This window comes from Chlorocebus sabaeus, chromosome 3 (assembly GCF_047675955.1).
Source record: "Chlorocebus sabaeus isolate Y175 chromosome 3, mChlSab1.0.hap1, whole genome shotgun sequence".
Taxonomy (NCBI): Eukaryota; Metazoa; Chordata; class Mammalia; order Primates; family Cercopithecidae; genus Chlorocebus; species Chlorocebus sabaeus.
In genome coordinates, this window is record NC_132906.1 from 12,416,082 (window position 1) to 12,429,868 (window position 13,787).

Below are 13,787 nucleotides of genomic sequence, written 5' to 3' on the forward strand. Positions count from 1 at the left end.
TACTGAGACCGCACCCAGACTGCACTTGGATCGCTAAGGACTAAGAAAAAAGTACAGATCCAGTTTTGCCTCTTATACCATTAACTTTCCACAAAGCCTTCCAGAAACCTGACGCACAGCCAGAACCCCAAACCCCGTGGGCGGGATTAAAAACAAAACCCATTACGCCACCATTGCCGCCTTACCCGCCTAGCTAACGTGCAAAGATGGAAAAAGACGTACACGCCCGCGGAACCTACGTCCCCAAAGTGCGCAAGCGCATGGTAAGACCCCGCCCCTCGCGCTCCCGCCAAGACGAGGCGCGCGCACCAGCAAGTAGGGCCCGCTGGCGTCGCCCCGGGCTTCCGCTCCGAGGCCCGTCGGTCGCCGTTCGGTTCCGGTTCTGGCCCCGCCCTCACGCGGGAACCCTCCAGAAGTCTTAATATCCGGGACCAGAGGCTGGTTGCGGCGCGCATTTCCGGCAACGAGCGCAAAGGAAGGGATCCGGTGACGCCTCTTCCCGTCTCCCCAGCGGCCCAGGCTCTGGCTCTCGGTGCGGCAGCGCCATCTGGTGCCCAGTCTCCCGCCACCCGCGAGGTGGCACGCGCTCTTCTCTCGGAACCTTCCAGAGAAACCGCGGCCACTGCTTTCCTTTCTCCCGCCCTGGACGGGGAGGGACCAGAGTCTCCGCCCCGCCGAGTTCCCGCGCGGGAGGGACTTTGCGGGGACTCTGAAGCGGAAGCTGCTTGTAGGGGCAGCTTTACAAACCCAAAATGGAGCGAAAGCTGGGTTCTTTCTCTAGTTTTAAGTCCAGAAGAAACGGTTTCCTTTTATTTTTTGCTTCCTTATGCGTTGTTGCTGGGTCATTCCCAGTCTTCCCCATATCAGTTCTTTAATCTGTGAGGACTGGGACCCTGTATTAATTGCCTGGTAGGAAGATGGCACGAGCTTTGTGGCTTACATTGGCCTCTGCTGTAAAAGCTTTTGTTTCCTTTCGCCTATTAAAGCGCTGTTGTAAACGCCTGCTGTGTATGTGTTAGGAACCCATCGAGAAGCAGAATGTAGTAATTTGCTTTAAAATAGGCCATGGAAGTTTCAGAAAGGTAGCTTCCGAAATGTTCAAACTAAATGTAGTTTCGTTTGCATGTCATGTTTCTTTTAGATAATAAGAGAAAGGAAAAATAATTCCCCCAAAGGTAGCAAAATCAACACATTTTCCTTTAATGAGTTTTTTGTAAACCTAGATTTTCCTGTAAGCTTGGAGTACTGTTATTTTCAGTGTTTCATTGGAATGGTGCTGTGGATGTCAAAATATATAGTGAAACAAATTTCCTTTAGATTTTAGATAGCACATGTTAACTTCGCTCTTTGATTGTGTTTCTGCTATGATAGAGGTTCTCAAACTTGAGCAGGCATCCAGATTCTCTAGAAGGCTTGTAAAAACAGATTGCTGGGCCTCAACCCCAGAAGTTATAACTGGGAGGGAAGGTCTGGGGATAGAGCTGGATAAGTGTAGCTCTAATAAAATTTCAGGTGATTCTGATGCTATTGGTACTAGGACTACACCTGGAATAATTTAGAGTGCAGGATTGCTTTGTCAATAATGCTTTTTGCTATTGTAGTAGAGAGACAGTACTAAATCATGCTGGTGATACTAAGCCTGCACAAGTTAGTAGTCCTTTTGACTCCGTGGATGAGAAGTAGTAAACTAAACCCTAGAACCAGTGGAGAACTACATAAATGAAATTTCACAGATTAAAGCAGCCCGTTCATAGAAATGTATTCTGTATATGATCATGTGATAGAGGGTGCTGTAATACCAAGTATACTAAATATTTCAATTATTATAAAGTAATTGTTCTTTAGCTGTTAAATTAGAAATGACTAAAATTAAGGACAAAGTAGTTTAAACAAGTATACTAATTTTACCCTTTGGAAGATGCCAGGTTTTTTCAGTCTTTCGCATTTCTTCAAGTTCCCTTGTTTTACAGAATTCTCTACCCCCAGCCCACTCCCATACCTACCATGTCATTTATAAATGTACACAGTGCTTACATTGTAAAAAATGATCATCTCAGAACTTGTCTCATCTTTTCAGCAGAACTTTTCTCAATTCTGTCAAAATCTGACTGTGTCACTGCCTTTACTGACACAGTAATTAAATCACACAGTGATTAAAGTGTGCTGCACACTGTAACCCTTATGCTTGCTACAAATAGAAATACAGATATTGTTAGATAAGTTTATGTTTGTGATAATCAGTTCCTAAAATGTAGAAAGCAGTTGGTTTTCTGGTTCTCAATTTTATTTAAATGACTGTTATTTTGTTTACTGGACTTAAGTTTCCCCCACTCTGCCCCTCTACGCTGAATGAGCCTTCATGGAAAGAAGAAAAAAAGATTGATAACAACTGTCTTAAAACCATGGCATTTCCCTAATAGGCTAGTACCATGTATTTGGATAATTACTGATGAATCCTTTAAATCAAGTAAAGGTGCATGGTTTTGTTTCGTTTTTGGGTTTTTTTTTTTTGGTGGTTGTTTTTTCTGTTTATTTTTTTGAGATGGAGTGTTGCTCTGTCGCCCAGGCTGGAGTGCAGTGACCCGATCTCGGCTCACTGCAACCTCTGCCTCCCGGGTTTAAGCAGTTCTGCCTCAGCTCCCTAGTAGCTGGGACTGCAGGCGTGTGCCACCACACCCGGCTAATTTTTTGTATTTTTTGTATTTTTTTTTTTTTTTTTTGGAGACAGAGTTTTGCTCTTGTTACCCAGACTGGAGTGCAATGGTGTGATCTCAGCTCACCACAACCTCCGCCTCCCGAGTTCAAGTGATTCTCCTGCCTCAGTCTTCCTGAATAGCTGGGATTACAGGCATGTGCCACCACTGCTGGCTAAAATTTTGTATGTTTTTTTTAGTAGAGATGGGGTTTCTCCATGGTCATCAGGCTGGTCTCAAACTCCCGACCTCAGGTGATCCACCCACCTTGGCCTCCCAAAGTGCTGGAATTACAGGTGTGAGCCACCGCACTCAGCCTAATTTTTTGTATTTTTAGTAGGGACGGGGTTTCACCGTGTTAGCCAGGATAGTCTCGATCTCCTGACCTCGTGATTCGCCTGCCTCAGCCTCCCAAAGTGCTGGGATTACAGGCGTGAGCCACTGTGCCTGGCCTGAAAGGTGCATGTTCTTTGCCTCGTTTTAAACCTATCTTACGATAAAGTCACTAACGAAACAGGCAGATAAGATGTACAGCACACTTCATTAGTAATGCTACATTTCATATACCTGCTGTGTTTTGGGAGCATTATTGCTATCATTTGGTTTGTTGGATCCCTCCAAATCTCATGTTGAAATTTGATCCCTCGTGTTGGAGGTGGGGCTTAGTGGGAGATGTTTCAGGCATGGGGGTGGATCCCTGACACATGGCTTGGGTGGCCACCTAGTAATAATGAGTGAGTTCTCTATTAGTTCCTGCCAGAGCTGGTTAAGAGCCTGGCACCTCCCTCCTATCGATTTTCTGGCTTCTCTGTCTTGCTTCCTCGCTTACCGTGTGATCTCTTCATATGCAGGTTCCCGTTCCCCTTCACCCACAAGTGGAAACAGCCTGAGGCCCTCACCAGAAGCAGCTGCTGGTACTATGCTTCCTGTACAGCCTGTAGAACTTTGAGCCAAGTAAACCTCTTTTCTTCATAAATTACCCAGCCTTAGATGTTCCTTTATAAAAAAAAAAATGGACTAAGACAATTATTAAACAACCTTATTCTGTTGACTAAAATAAGTATTTTATGACATTTGTTTATTATGGCTGTTAACATTACAATTCATCCTGGCTAATTTCATCAGTAAACACTCTTATGAAATGAAACTGTAGTTTACTTTCAACCGAGAATTGGTTGAATTTGATACAGTAATTAGATTAGGATTCCCACATCAGATTTTCTTTCAAAAATATTTCCTATTATTGTGTGAAAGTCTCCTTTTCTGATTTTATTCTCTTATTTTCTAAGAACATAATATGTAAATGGATGTATAATGAATATTTGTGGCAAAAAGCATTTGTCTAAGAAGAAATAAGAAATAAGTTGATTCATCTGTTAAAGGTGTCTTAGAGCTTTTTGGCAGTATATTTGCTATAATCGATAGACTTATTAATACTTTTAATTTTAGCCTAATAGTACTAATAGTCACATTTTGACTAAGTATTGGACCAATTTTTCTTTTGTCATTCATTGGTATTTGAATCTCTGTAGCCTTTATACTGCCCTATTTTTGAGTTAACAGTTCTCAGACTTTCAAATCTTTTCGTTTGCCACATTTTAAATCTCAAACTACCTATAGTTTATACTAAGTTATTCTTTGGAAATACGTTTGACTATTCTGCTAAACTCATTTTAATGACCATGCTGTTTTGTGATGAGCTACATTTATTATTATGTGGTCAGATCAATTATTATTTTTTTTTTTTGACGCAGTCTCACTGTGTCACCCAGGCACTTTCTGCATCCTCCACCTCCTGGGCTCCAGTGGCTCTCCTGCCTCAGCCTCCTGAGGAGCTGGGATTACAGGCAAGATTAATATTTTTTATTTGTAATCAATTTAAGTCTAATACATGTTCTAATGATAATTTTTATATTTCATATATGAATAAATTATAATAATTCTTTTAAAGTGAGAGTATTGATGTAGATAATACAGTTTTTGGAATAGCTCATTTTAAGCCCCTGATGCTTGATATGGATAAAATATTTTAAATGTTTAATAAAATGTTGAAATATATTTAAGTTTACTAATTTGAGCCCTGCCAATTATAATACTTTAGAAAACATAAAAATATAATAATACATTTATATGGCTTTTAAGTATTCACAAAAATAGTCATTTCCCCGCAGATGTTTTTCAGCTCTTATGATATAGTGTTTACTTATTCTTTTAGCCATGTATTGGTCAGAATTAGTCATTAACTTTACTAAACAAGGATTTAGTTTGTCAGCCTTGATGGTTGGGTTACACAGATGTATCTATTGTGTCAACCCCACTGTTTTAAATATGTTCCTATGCCAGAAGAAATTTGATCCCTTTAAGCAAATTTCTATTAAACACTTTGTGTCAGTTTCAGTAATGTCTCCCCAATAAACATTCCTACTGTACAAAATTTTACATATGTGTATTTACATATTTGTACTTTTTTCACAAATGTGGGAATTTAGGCTACTATGTTTGTAAAAATATGGGTAATTTTTCTTGAAGATAATTTTAAAAATTACAACAAAACAGGGCCCTGAGAAGAGGAGGTAAAATATATGGAAAAGCAAGTATATGTAGATAATTTTGTAATGTAACCTTGAGAGAAATATAGAAAACTGAGACAAAACAAGCCAAAGGAAAGCAATTGGAATGTGAAAGCTTTAGGGTAGAGCAGTGTTCTGCTGTGGTCATTTATGCCTTGGCATTAAGCTGTTTTGAATGAAAACAATGCATTTAGTCCAGCCAGGCGCAGTGGCTCACGCCTGTAATCCCAGCACTTTGGGAGGCCGAGGCAGGCAGATCACGAGGTCAGGAGATCGAGACCATCCTGGCTAACACGGTGAAACCCCGTCTCTACTTAAAATACAAAAAATGAGCTGGGCGTGGTGGCGGGTGCTTGTAGTACCAGCTACTCAGGAGGCTGAGGCAGGAGAATGGCGTGAACCTGGGAGGCGGAGCTTGCAGTGAGCCCAGATCATGCCACTGCACTCTAGCCTGGGCGACAGAGCGAGATTCCATCTCAAAAAAAAAGAAAAAAAGAAAAAGAAATAAATGCAACAATGCATTTGGAAGGATTTTAAGAATATATCACAGTGCCCTGGCATTTTTTCTTCAATTTTGCTAAGCTAAATAAGGTAACTGACTAATAAAACTTAAAAGCACTGTTCATTTCATGAGGATCCAAGAAAAAATATTTCTTAACAATTTTTATTTATAAGAAGTAAAAACATGTTCACAAGAATCTTATGTGATTAGTAGGTTAAGGAAATAAAAAGTTTGTTAGGAAGAAGGAATACTAGTTATTGAACAATGCCAATTTTTTCTATTTAAAAATGCTTAAAATGCCATTAGTTGATTTATTTAATGAAGCATCAGCCTTTGTTTTAGATTCACTGTAACTCTGATCTCCTAAACCTGCTTTTCCTGTCAGGTCTTCAATATTTCATCCCTGCTTTCTTTTACAATATAGTTTTTGGGAATATAACTATCATGTTGATAAGTAATGCTAGGTGAAGGTAAAATTTAAAACAACTCCAATACCAGCTGGTGACATACCATAGAAAAATAAATGAGCCAAAAGGAGGGGAAGTAATTTTTTTTGGAGGAAGAAAACGGAAATGAGAACAAGAGGACATGGCAAACTCCTGAAAAACTGACCAAGTTCCTCTTCAGTCTTCTAACAGAATTTGGAAGATGTTCTTAGCATGCAACCATTGGTTGAAAAAAACCCAAATGTACAAGGGCCATCAGTTCTTAAAAGTGGAATAGTGCATAGAAAGCTTACTGACACAACATAGCAGTTTGATGAAATGGACTGAAGCCATTTCTGTGGAGTGGACTCATGCAGAATATGTGATGCCTGATTCATATGGATGAATTAATGACGTCACAGTTAGGGTGAAATGTATGACCTAAACATTTTTGATGACAATTTCTGCTGGATGATGAGCAGAATCCTTATCAAGCAGTACCAAAATGTTGCAGTCATTAATCATTCAGTCTAGATTCCCTGCAGCAAGCAGAGCCACTAGTACCAAATGTTTGTGAAACCAATCAGAAAAGATATCCCTGATGCTCTATGCCTTTTTATTAGCATAATAATTTACTGGTAAGAAATTTACTCCTTGAAAACAACAAGGATGTAACCTTTTGTTTGTCATAGCAAGGTTACCTTTACACATGCCTGCTGCATTAGCACATCCCGGAACAGTTATTCCGTCCTTAGCATCCTTAATTCCTATTGAAGCTGTCTCACCAACTGTAGTCAGTGTTTTTCTGGTGCAATAATGCCGAAACAGTAATGTTTCATCAGCATTACAGACCTGTCCCGGTATCAGAGTTTCATCAGTGATGACCTTGGTAACCTCATCAGTGAATTTCTACCTTGCTTCATGATCAGGAGATGGTTTATTACTACAAACCTTTAAAACCTTAATGTTGTGCTTTTTCTTAAATTTCTACAACTAGCCTGTTGAATATTCACAGTTACCTTCCATTTTCAGTTCATCGTGATAGATCTTTGCAAGTTTCATGTTCAGCATACCATGAAGTGGCATGTATTCACAGTGACACTGATGGTTCCATTCTTTCAATACACATTCGAGGACTTCATATTTCACTCCATGCATTGCTTTTCTATTTTTCATTAACTTCTGTTCATCACTTTCAGACAGAACTTCAACAATGTATCCTTCTCTTTCTTCAGGTCATATGTGGTGGTCACTCCAACACTATACTCTTCTGTAAGACATTTTCCACTTATACCACTACCATCCAGTTTCTTCAATAGCTTGACTTTCTGTGCTATAGATAAGTATAAATGCTTCTTTTTTTTACTACTGTTATTTATAAGGGTATCTGCAGATCTTTTTACATTCTCAACAATATACCACAAAGAAGAGAATAAGCAAAACAGAACAACATCATGAGTAAGACATGTAGGTCTTGGCCTCATGTAGGGCATCACGGGTAACCTGCCGTTGGTGTGTCTTGCCTGACATGTGCCATTTTATTACCCTTTGTGGATTCACCTGCATGAGGAAATCTGGGGCATATGTGGAAAAGATATTTCACAGCCAAAGGGGGCTGGGAGGGTCTCTTTGGAGACAATGAGTAAACTGTGTGTTGTGTATCTGCATTTTGACTGTGATCCATCACATGAGGTCAGGTGTAGAATTTTCAACTTGTGACTTCTTGTCAGCACTCAAAAAGTTTTGGATTTGGGGGAATTTCCATTTTGGATTTTCAGATGAGGGACGCTTAAAATGTAATTTCATTACGAGTAAATAGATTAAATACTCCAACCAAAAGCCAAAGATTGTCAGACTGGATTTAGAAAAGCAAACAAGATCCAACTATCTACTGTCTACAAGAGACAAACTTTTTCTATTTTTTTGAGGTGGAGTCTCACTCTGTCGGCCGGACTGGAGTACAGTGGTAGGAGCTTGGCTCAAAGTTTCCTTCTCTGTGCATCAGAACATTCTCAAGGGCAATGACAGAGAAGCACAAGGGAATAAGCTGCCATGTAATTTAAACTAATAAACTATTTCATGAGAATAAAAACCATTTAAGATTATAAAAAGCCAAATGTAAAAAGTCGTTTTGTAATAAAGGTGGAAATGCAATCTCATTTATAGAACAGAAACAAAGTAATACTTTAAGAGGAAAAAAATAGTTTCCAGTGTCTCCCAAGGTTTCACTCATTATCTTCCTTTCCATCACTTGCTCGTTCTGTGACTGTGAGCAAGCTACCTGCAAGGTACATACCTCTCTATGCCTCAGTTTCCTTATCTGTAAATTGGAGATGATCTGATAGTAATATCTGCCTCACAGGTTGTTAAGGTTAAATAAGTCAATATTTTAAAACAGAAGAGTACCTGGAAAGTATTAGGTACAATAAACGCTTGTTAAATAAAATTTAAAAATAAATTACTAAAGCACATTTATATACTTTCTTTTAAAATATGGCCCTGTTGGTAAGATATTTTTCCCAGCTTGCTTTGAACTATTTGTACTTAGTTTTTGAAATAAAAAAAATACCAGCCTATCTGTACGGTAGAGAGAAGGAAGGAAATAAAGAACGATACAGAAAAAACGAAGGAAAGAAGTGTAAGAAATAGAAAGGAATTACTAAGTTTTCTTTAGGAAAAGGAGCAAAAATTTTGACACTGCTCAGAAGCAATGTTACACTGATTCTTCTCACTTTCTACTTTCTGTTATGCTATCCTAGACCCTGAAAATGGTTATAAATACATTAAGACGTGACTCCCATATAATTGTAAATGTTTATTCTGACAAATTAATAAAGTGATTATAGTGGTACTCTGTCTGCTAATATAAGGCTATTGCTGATATGAAGCACAGAATTCTCCCAATACTAAAGCTTCATTTTTTTGCTATCAGTAATCCTCAGATTCAGTGTCATCCCTTTCTAATCAAGTCACTCATCTGGAAATTAGTACATATCCTAAGAATTGAAGACAATACAGTGTTAAAAGTAATAATAGTTGACTCTTCGATTTCATGTTTTTAAGCATATGATAGGCAGGTTTATATTACAATTTTTAACGAATCTGTCATTTAAATTCTCTATTTTCCCCCCCAAAAAATATTTTCAAATGATTAGCAAAGACTGTTCAGTTTGTTCATTTGCCCTCTCTGTGTCAAAAAATTAGAGGAAAGGTTTGGAAAATGCTTTTGAAGACGAATACTTTTACGTAATTGTGTTCTAAACTATATTAACCTGCTACATTTATTTATAATGAGTTTTTAATAATGTTATGTTTTGTTTTCCCAAAAGTACCACCTATTTTATTCAACTAAAAGTTCTATTTATATGTAATACATAAAATTCAGATATAACTTAGACTTGAAAGAATTGGAATACAGTAAAGTTGGAGAATAAATAAATTAAGAGAACTTCAAACTTTGTATACTTGGTGTTAAATATTGATGTCTTTCCAAAATTCATATATAGAAGCCCTAACTCCCAATGTGATGATATTAGGAATTGGGGTCTTTGGGAGGTGGTGAGGCTTAGATGAAGTTGTGAGGGCAGAGCCCCTGTGATGAGATTAGTGTCCTTATAAGGAAAGGAAGAGGCCAGGCTCGGTGGCTCACGCCTGTAATCCTAACACTTTGGGAGGCCGAGGTGGGCAAATCACAAGGTCAGGAGTTCAAGACCAGCCTTGCCGACATAGTGAAACCCCATCTCTACTAAAAATACAAAAAATTAGCTGGGCGTGGTGGTGTGTGCCTGTAGTCCCGGCTACTTGGGAGGTGGAGGCAAGAGAATCTGTTGAACCTAGGAGGTGGACGTTGCAGTGAGCCAAGATCACACCACTGCACTCCAGCCTGGGCGACAGAGTGAGACTCCATCTCAAAAAAGGAAAAGAGACACTAGAGCTTCTTCTCTGCCATGTGAAGATACAGCAAGAAGTAGTCTGCAAGGCAGGAAGAGAGCCCTCACCAAGAACTAAGTGTGCTAGCACCTTAATCTTGGACTTCCCAGCCTCTAGAACTGTGAGATATATGCCTGTTATTTAAGCCATCTAGTCTGTGTTTTTTTGTAAAACCAAATGCTAAGACATTTGGATTTTCAGGTTCTGAGAGCTTAATATGAAATAAAAAACTGTTGCTGACATGGTAGGTAATGTTTTAAGGATAGTTTGTATTTTTTTCCCTATGGCTGTCCACATAGCTACCCCACAATATTGTCTTATACTTACAAGCGGGATATTAAATATTAGTGCAACATTAGTTCTTACCTTTAAATGATGGTTTTTCTGTAGTGGAACTTCAAATTGGTCTGAAAACTTAAATACATAGGTCTTAAGTTTAAACTTTTTAAAAAGTGAAACTGTCCTTATATGGACTGCTGCAAAGCATAGTATCCTAAGAAAACTAAGTAAATTATTTTAAAGGGAAAGGGATTAGTCTTCAAAATGGGAAAAACTTGGGTTCATTTTTTTCCCCTTTTCAACAGAATCTAGGATGGCAAAGTGACGTGGGAAATGCCACCTCAAAATCTAGACAGAGTGTACATAATCAATCTTGCATACCGTGGGTTACAATAAAGGAGCCATTTTAGCGTGTCATAAACATCGTTGCCAAATGAATTTGAATGGGTTTTGGCAGCAACAGATCAGAGAAAATAATCACCTTTTAGAATATATAACTTAAAAATTCATTTGTAAGCACACAAGCTATCCATCATTTTTACATTCTTAAAACATCTCATTGCCCATCTTTAATTTTAAAATATTTCAAAGTCAGTAATATTTTCAGGTAAGTTTCAGGTATTTGTTGTTTTACTTTGGTTAAACTGAAAGGATTTGCAGGTGCACAAAATCAGAGCCCTTCAAATAATGCCTCACATAATTAAATGCAATCTTGTGTTTGGTTTGAGTTATTTCCATCTCTCTTTATTCTGCAATCTGTTGACAATAGCCAGCCAACTTACATTCTTTGGACTGATGACATATTTTTAAAATGCCGTTGGTGTGGGCATTACTAAGCTTTATAAAGCTGTTATATCTCTCAGAGGCCACTGTTGCCAGCATTGCAGTAAAAATGTGTAAGAATCTTGTCTATGCTACCTCTTTAACCTTTTCATTTCTTTTAGTTTGGTACAAAAATTCATAAACTTGTAAAATTATTAATCCAGATAACTTGGAATGATTTTTATTTTTTATTCTGGATTTCTAACAGATAGATGTTAGCCTTTCATGAAGAGGAAATCCAGAACGTTGTTGATTTTGGTTAAAAAAAGGAAAACACAAGTCTATATGATTTATTCTAGGGCTTAAAATCTTTGTAAAAAACATAGACTCTTTATAGCCACACTAATAAAAATTATTTGCTTGAATTTTTATTATTTTCATTCTGCAACTGTTTACTTCCAAATTAAAGATGTTTTTCCCTGACAGACTCTGGGATCTCTGTGATCACTTTTAGAAATATTCTATCTTCTTACTTTCTAATTGTGTTATTTAGAAATGTTTCATTTCCTCTATTGCATTTCTTGTCTTTTTAAAAAATGTCTTTGTGAGTGTCTTTGGATATGTATTACAAATTGGATTTTAAAGATCTGTGCCAGTATACCTGCCTGAAATTCTTTACTGCTTCTGCCAGTGTATAAAGTTTAATACCATGAGCAGCCGTGAATAACTTCAGTCTGCTGTTCATTTTAACTCTTCCTAAATTAGTTGCTTTGTAAAGCTATTGCTAATCCCTTGCAATCCAGAGATATAAAAAATATTACACTCTAACACTTACTTAGTACAGCATAGAGATAATTTACAGCACTAGTCAAAGAATTCCAAAGATGTCATCATTTATAATGACCCCACCCTAGGGCCATTATTTTACTACATAATATGACTAATGTGCTGTCATTTCTTTCTGCTTAAACTGTAGCACAAGTTAAAAAGTAACACATTTTGGCCTTCAGTTTTCTTAGCCTGAAAGAACTGGTTATCTTTTTAAAAATTTAGCGGCTTATTTCACTTCAGGTTTTTCAAAATATTCCTATCTGAGATAACATCTCCATTGCTGAGGATAGTGAATGAGTTATATTCTTGAATGTTACTTGATTCGGAACGTCATTTAAATGCTCCCTTTTTCATAGGAGATACAGATCCAGTATAAATATTGTTTGAATGTATCTGATATAGTAGTATTTGAAGATACGGGATCAAAATTTACAAGATCCAAAGTCAAATCTTCACATTTATTTTAGCTGTTAACTGCCTTTAAAAAAACTAAAAAAGTTTATTTCTATCATCCATAATTTTCTTTATGGCCATGTCCTCAGAGGACTTACCTTCTGTTGATTCTCTAATCTGGCTGTCTGCATCTTTTTACCTATATGACTTTCCTCAACATTTTTCTCTTTGCCTAGAATAACTTCTATTCCCACATGTTCAATGTCTATCTAACACTTAAGCTCAGGTCATATGATATTTCCTTCCTTCAGGAAACCTTCCTGGACTCCCCCACAAACAATAATAAGTCTGTTTTTCATCTGAAATTATATGGTAATTTATATATATTTTTAACTTTGCATATTTTCTAAATAGGTTCAAATAAATAATGTACATACCACTAAATATTCTGAAGTCTAGGGGTCCTGTCATATTCATCTTCATATACCCCAGAGTACCCAAGTAGGTCCTCAATCTATGTTTGTTGAATAAATAGTGTATACAGCAAAACGGTGTTCATTTTGGGGGAAAAGAATAACCTTACCTAAATTGGTTGATTAAAAACATTTTTACAAATATGCTATATAAAATGATAAAATATCGATTAATAATTAAAAGCAAAATTATATAACAGGTAACTTCCTAGCATTACTTGAGGGGAAAAAGAAAACAGCCAAATAACCAAAGAAGCCCTTGCCACCAAGGTAAAATTATGTTTAGCATAAGTTGTTGGAGGATCTAAGAATGAACATAGTAAGATATTGCTAAGGTAATCTTTACTAAGGTTTGATTTTTAAAAATTAGATGTTGCTTTTGGTCACAAATGATATAAGTTACCTAGGAATCAATTAAATCAAAGATGTGAAAGATCTCTACAGGGAAAACTATAAAACACTCATGAACGAAATTGAAGAGGGCACAAAAAAATGAAAAGATATTCCATGCTTATGAGTTTGAAGGATTAATATTGTTATGACAAGCAGTTCACAGATTCAATTCAGTCCCTATCAAAATACCAATGATATTCTTCACAGAAATAGAAAAAATATCATAAAATATATATGGAACCCCCAAAGACCCTATATAGCCAAAGCAATTCTGAGTAAAAAGAACAATGCTGGAGGCAGCCCACTACCTTGACTTCAAAATAGACTATAAAGCCATAGTAACCAAATCAGCATGGTACTGGTATAGAAACAGATACATAGACCAAGTTGGTCTAGAGGACCCAACTTTTAAATCCACGCATTTAGAGCCAACTCATTTTCAACAAAAGCACCAAAACATACAATGGGGAAAGGACAGTCTCTTCAGTAAATTGTGCTGGGAAAACTGGATAACCATATACAGAATAATGAAGCTA

At 37.3% G+C, this 13,787-nt stretch overlaps 1 protein-coding gene and 1 long non-coding RNA gene across 3 annotated transcripts in view; one reads left to right on the forward strand and one right to left on the reverse strand.

Annotated features, from left to right (window-relative positions):
• The window catches only part of STARD13 (StAR related lipid transfer domain containing 13), a 550,191-nt gene that overhangs the window by 436,161 nt on the left and 100,243 nt on the right, over nucleotides 1–13,787 (reverse strand). The window lies entirely within an intron of this gene.
• LOC140710809 (uncharacterized) lies at nucleotides 92–9,415 on the forward strand. The gene is made up of 3 exons (XR_012091876.1): nucleotides 92–532; nucleotides 3,545–3,647; nucleotides 4,448–9,415. It is a non-coding gene; the product is annotated as an uncharacterized lncRNA (long non-coding RNA).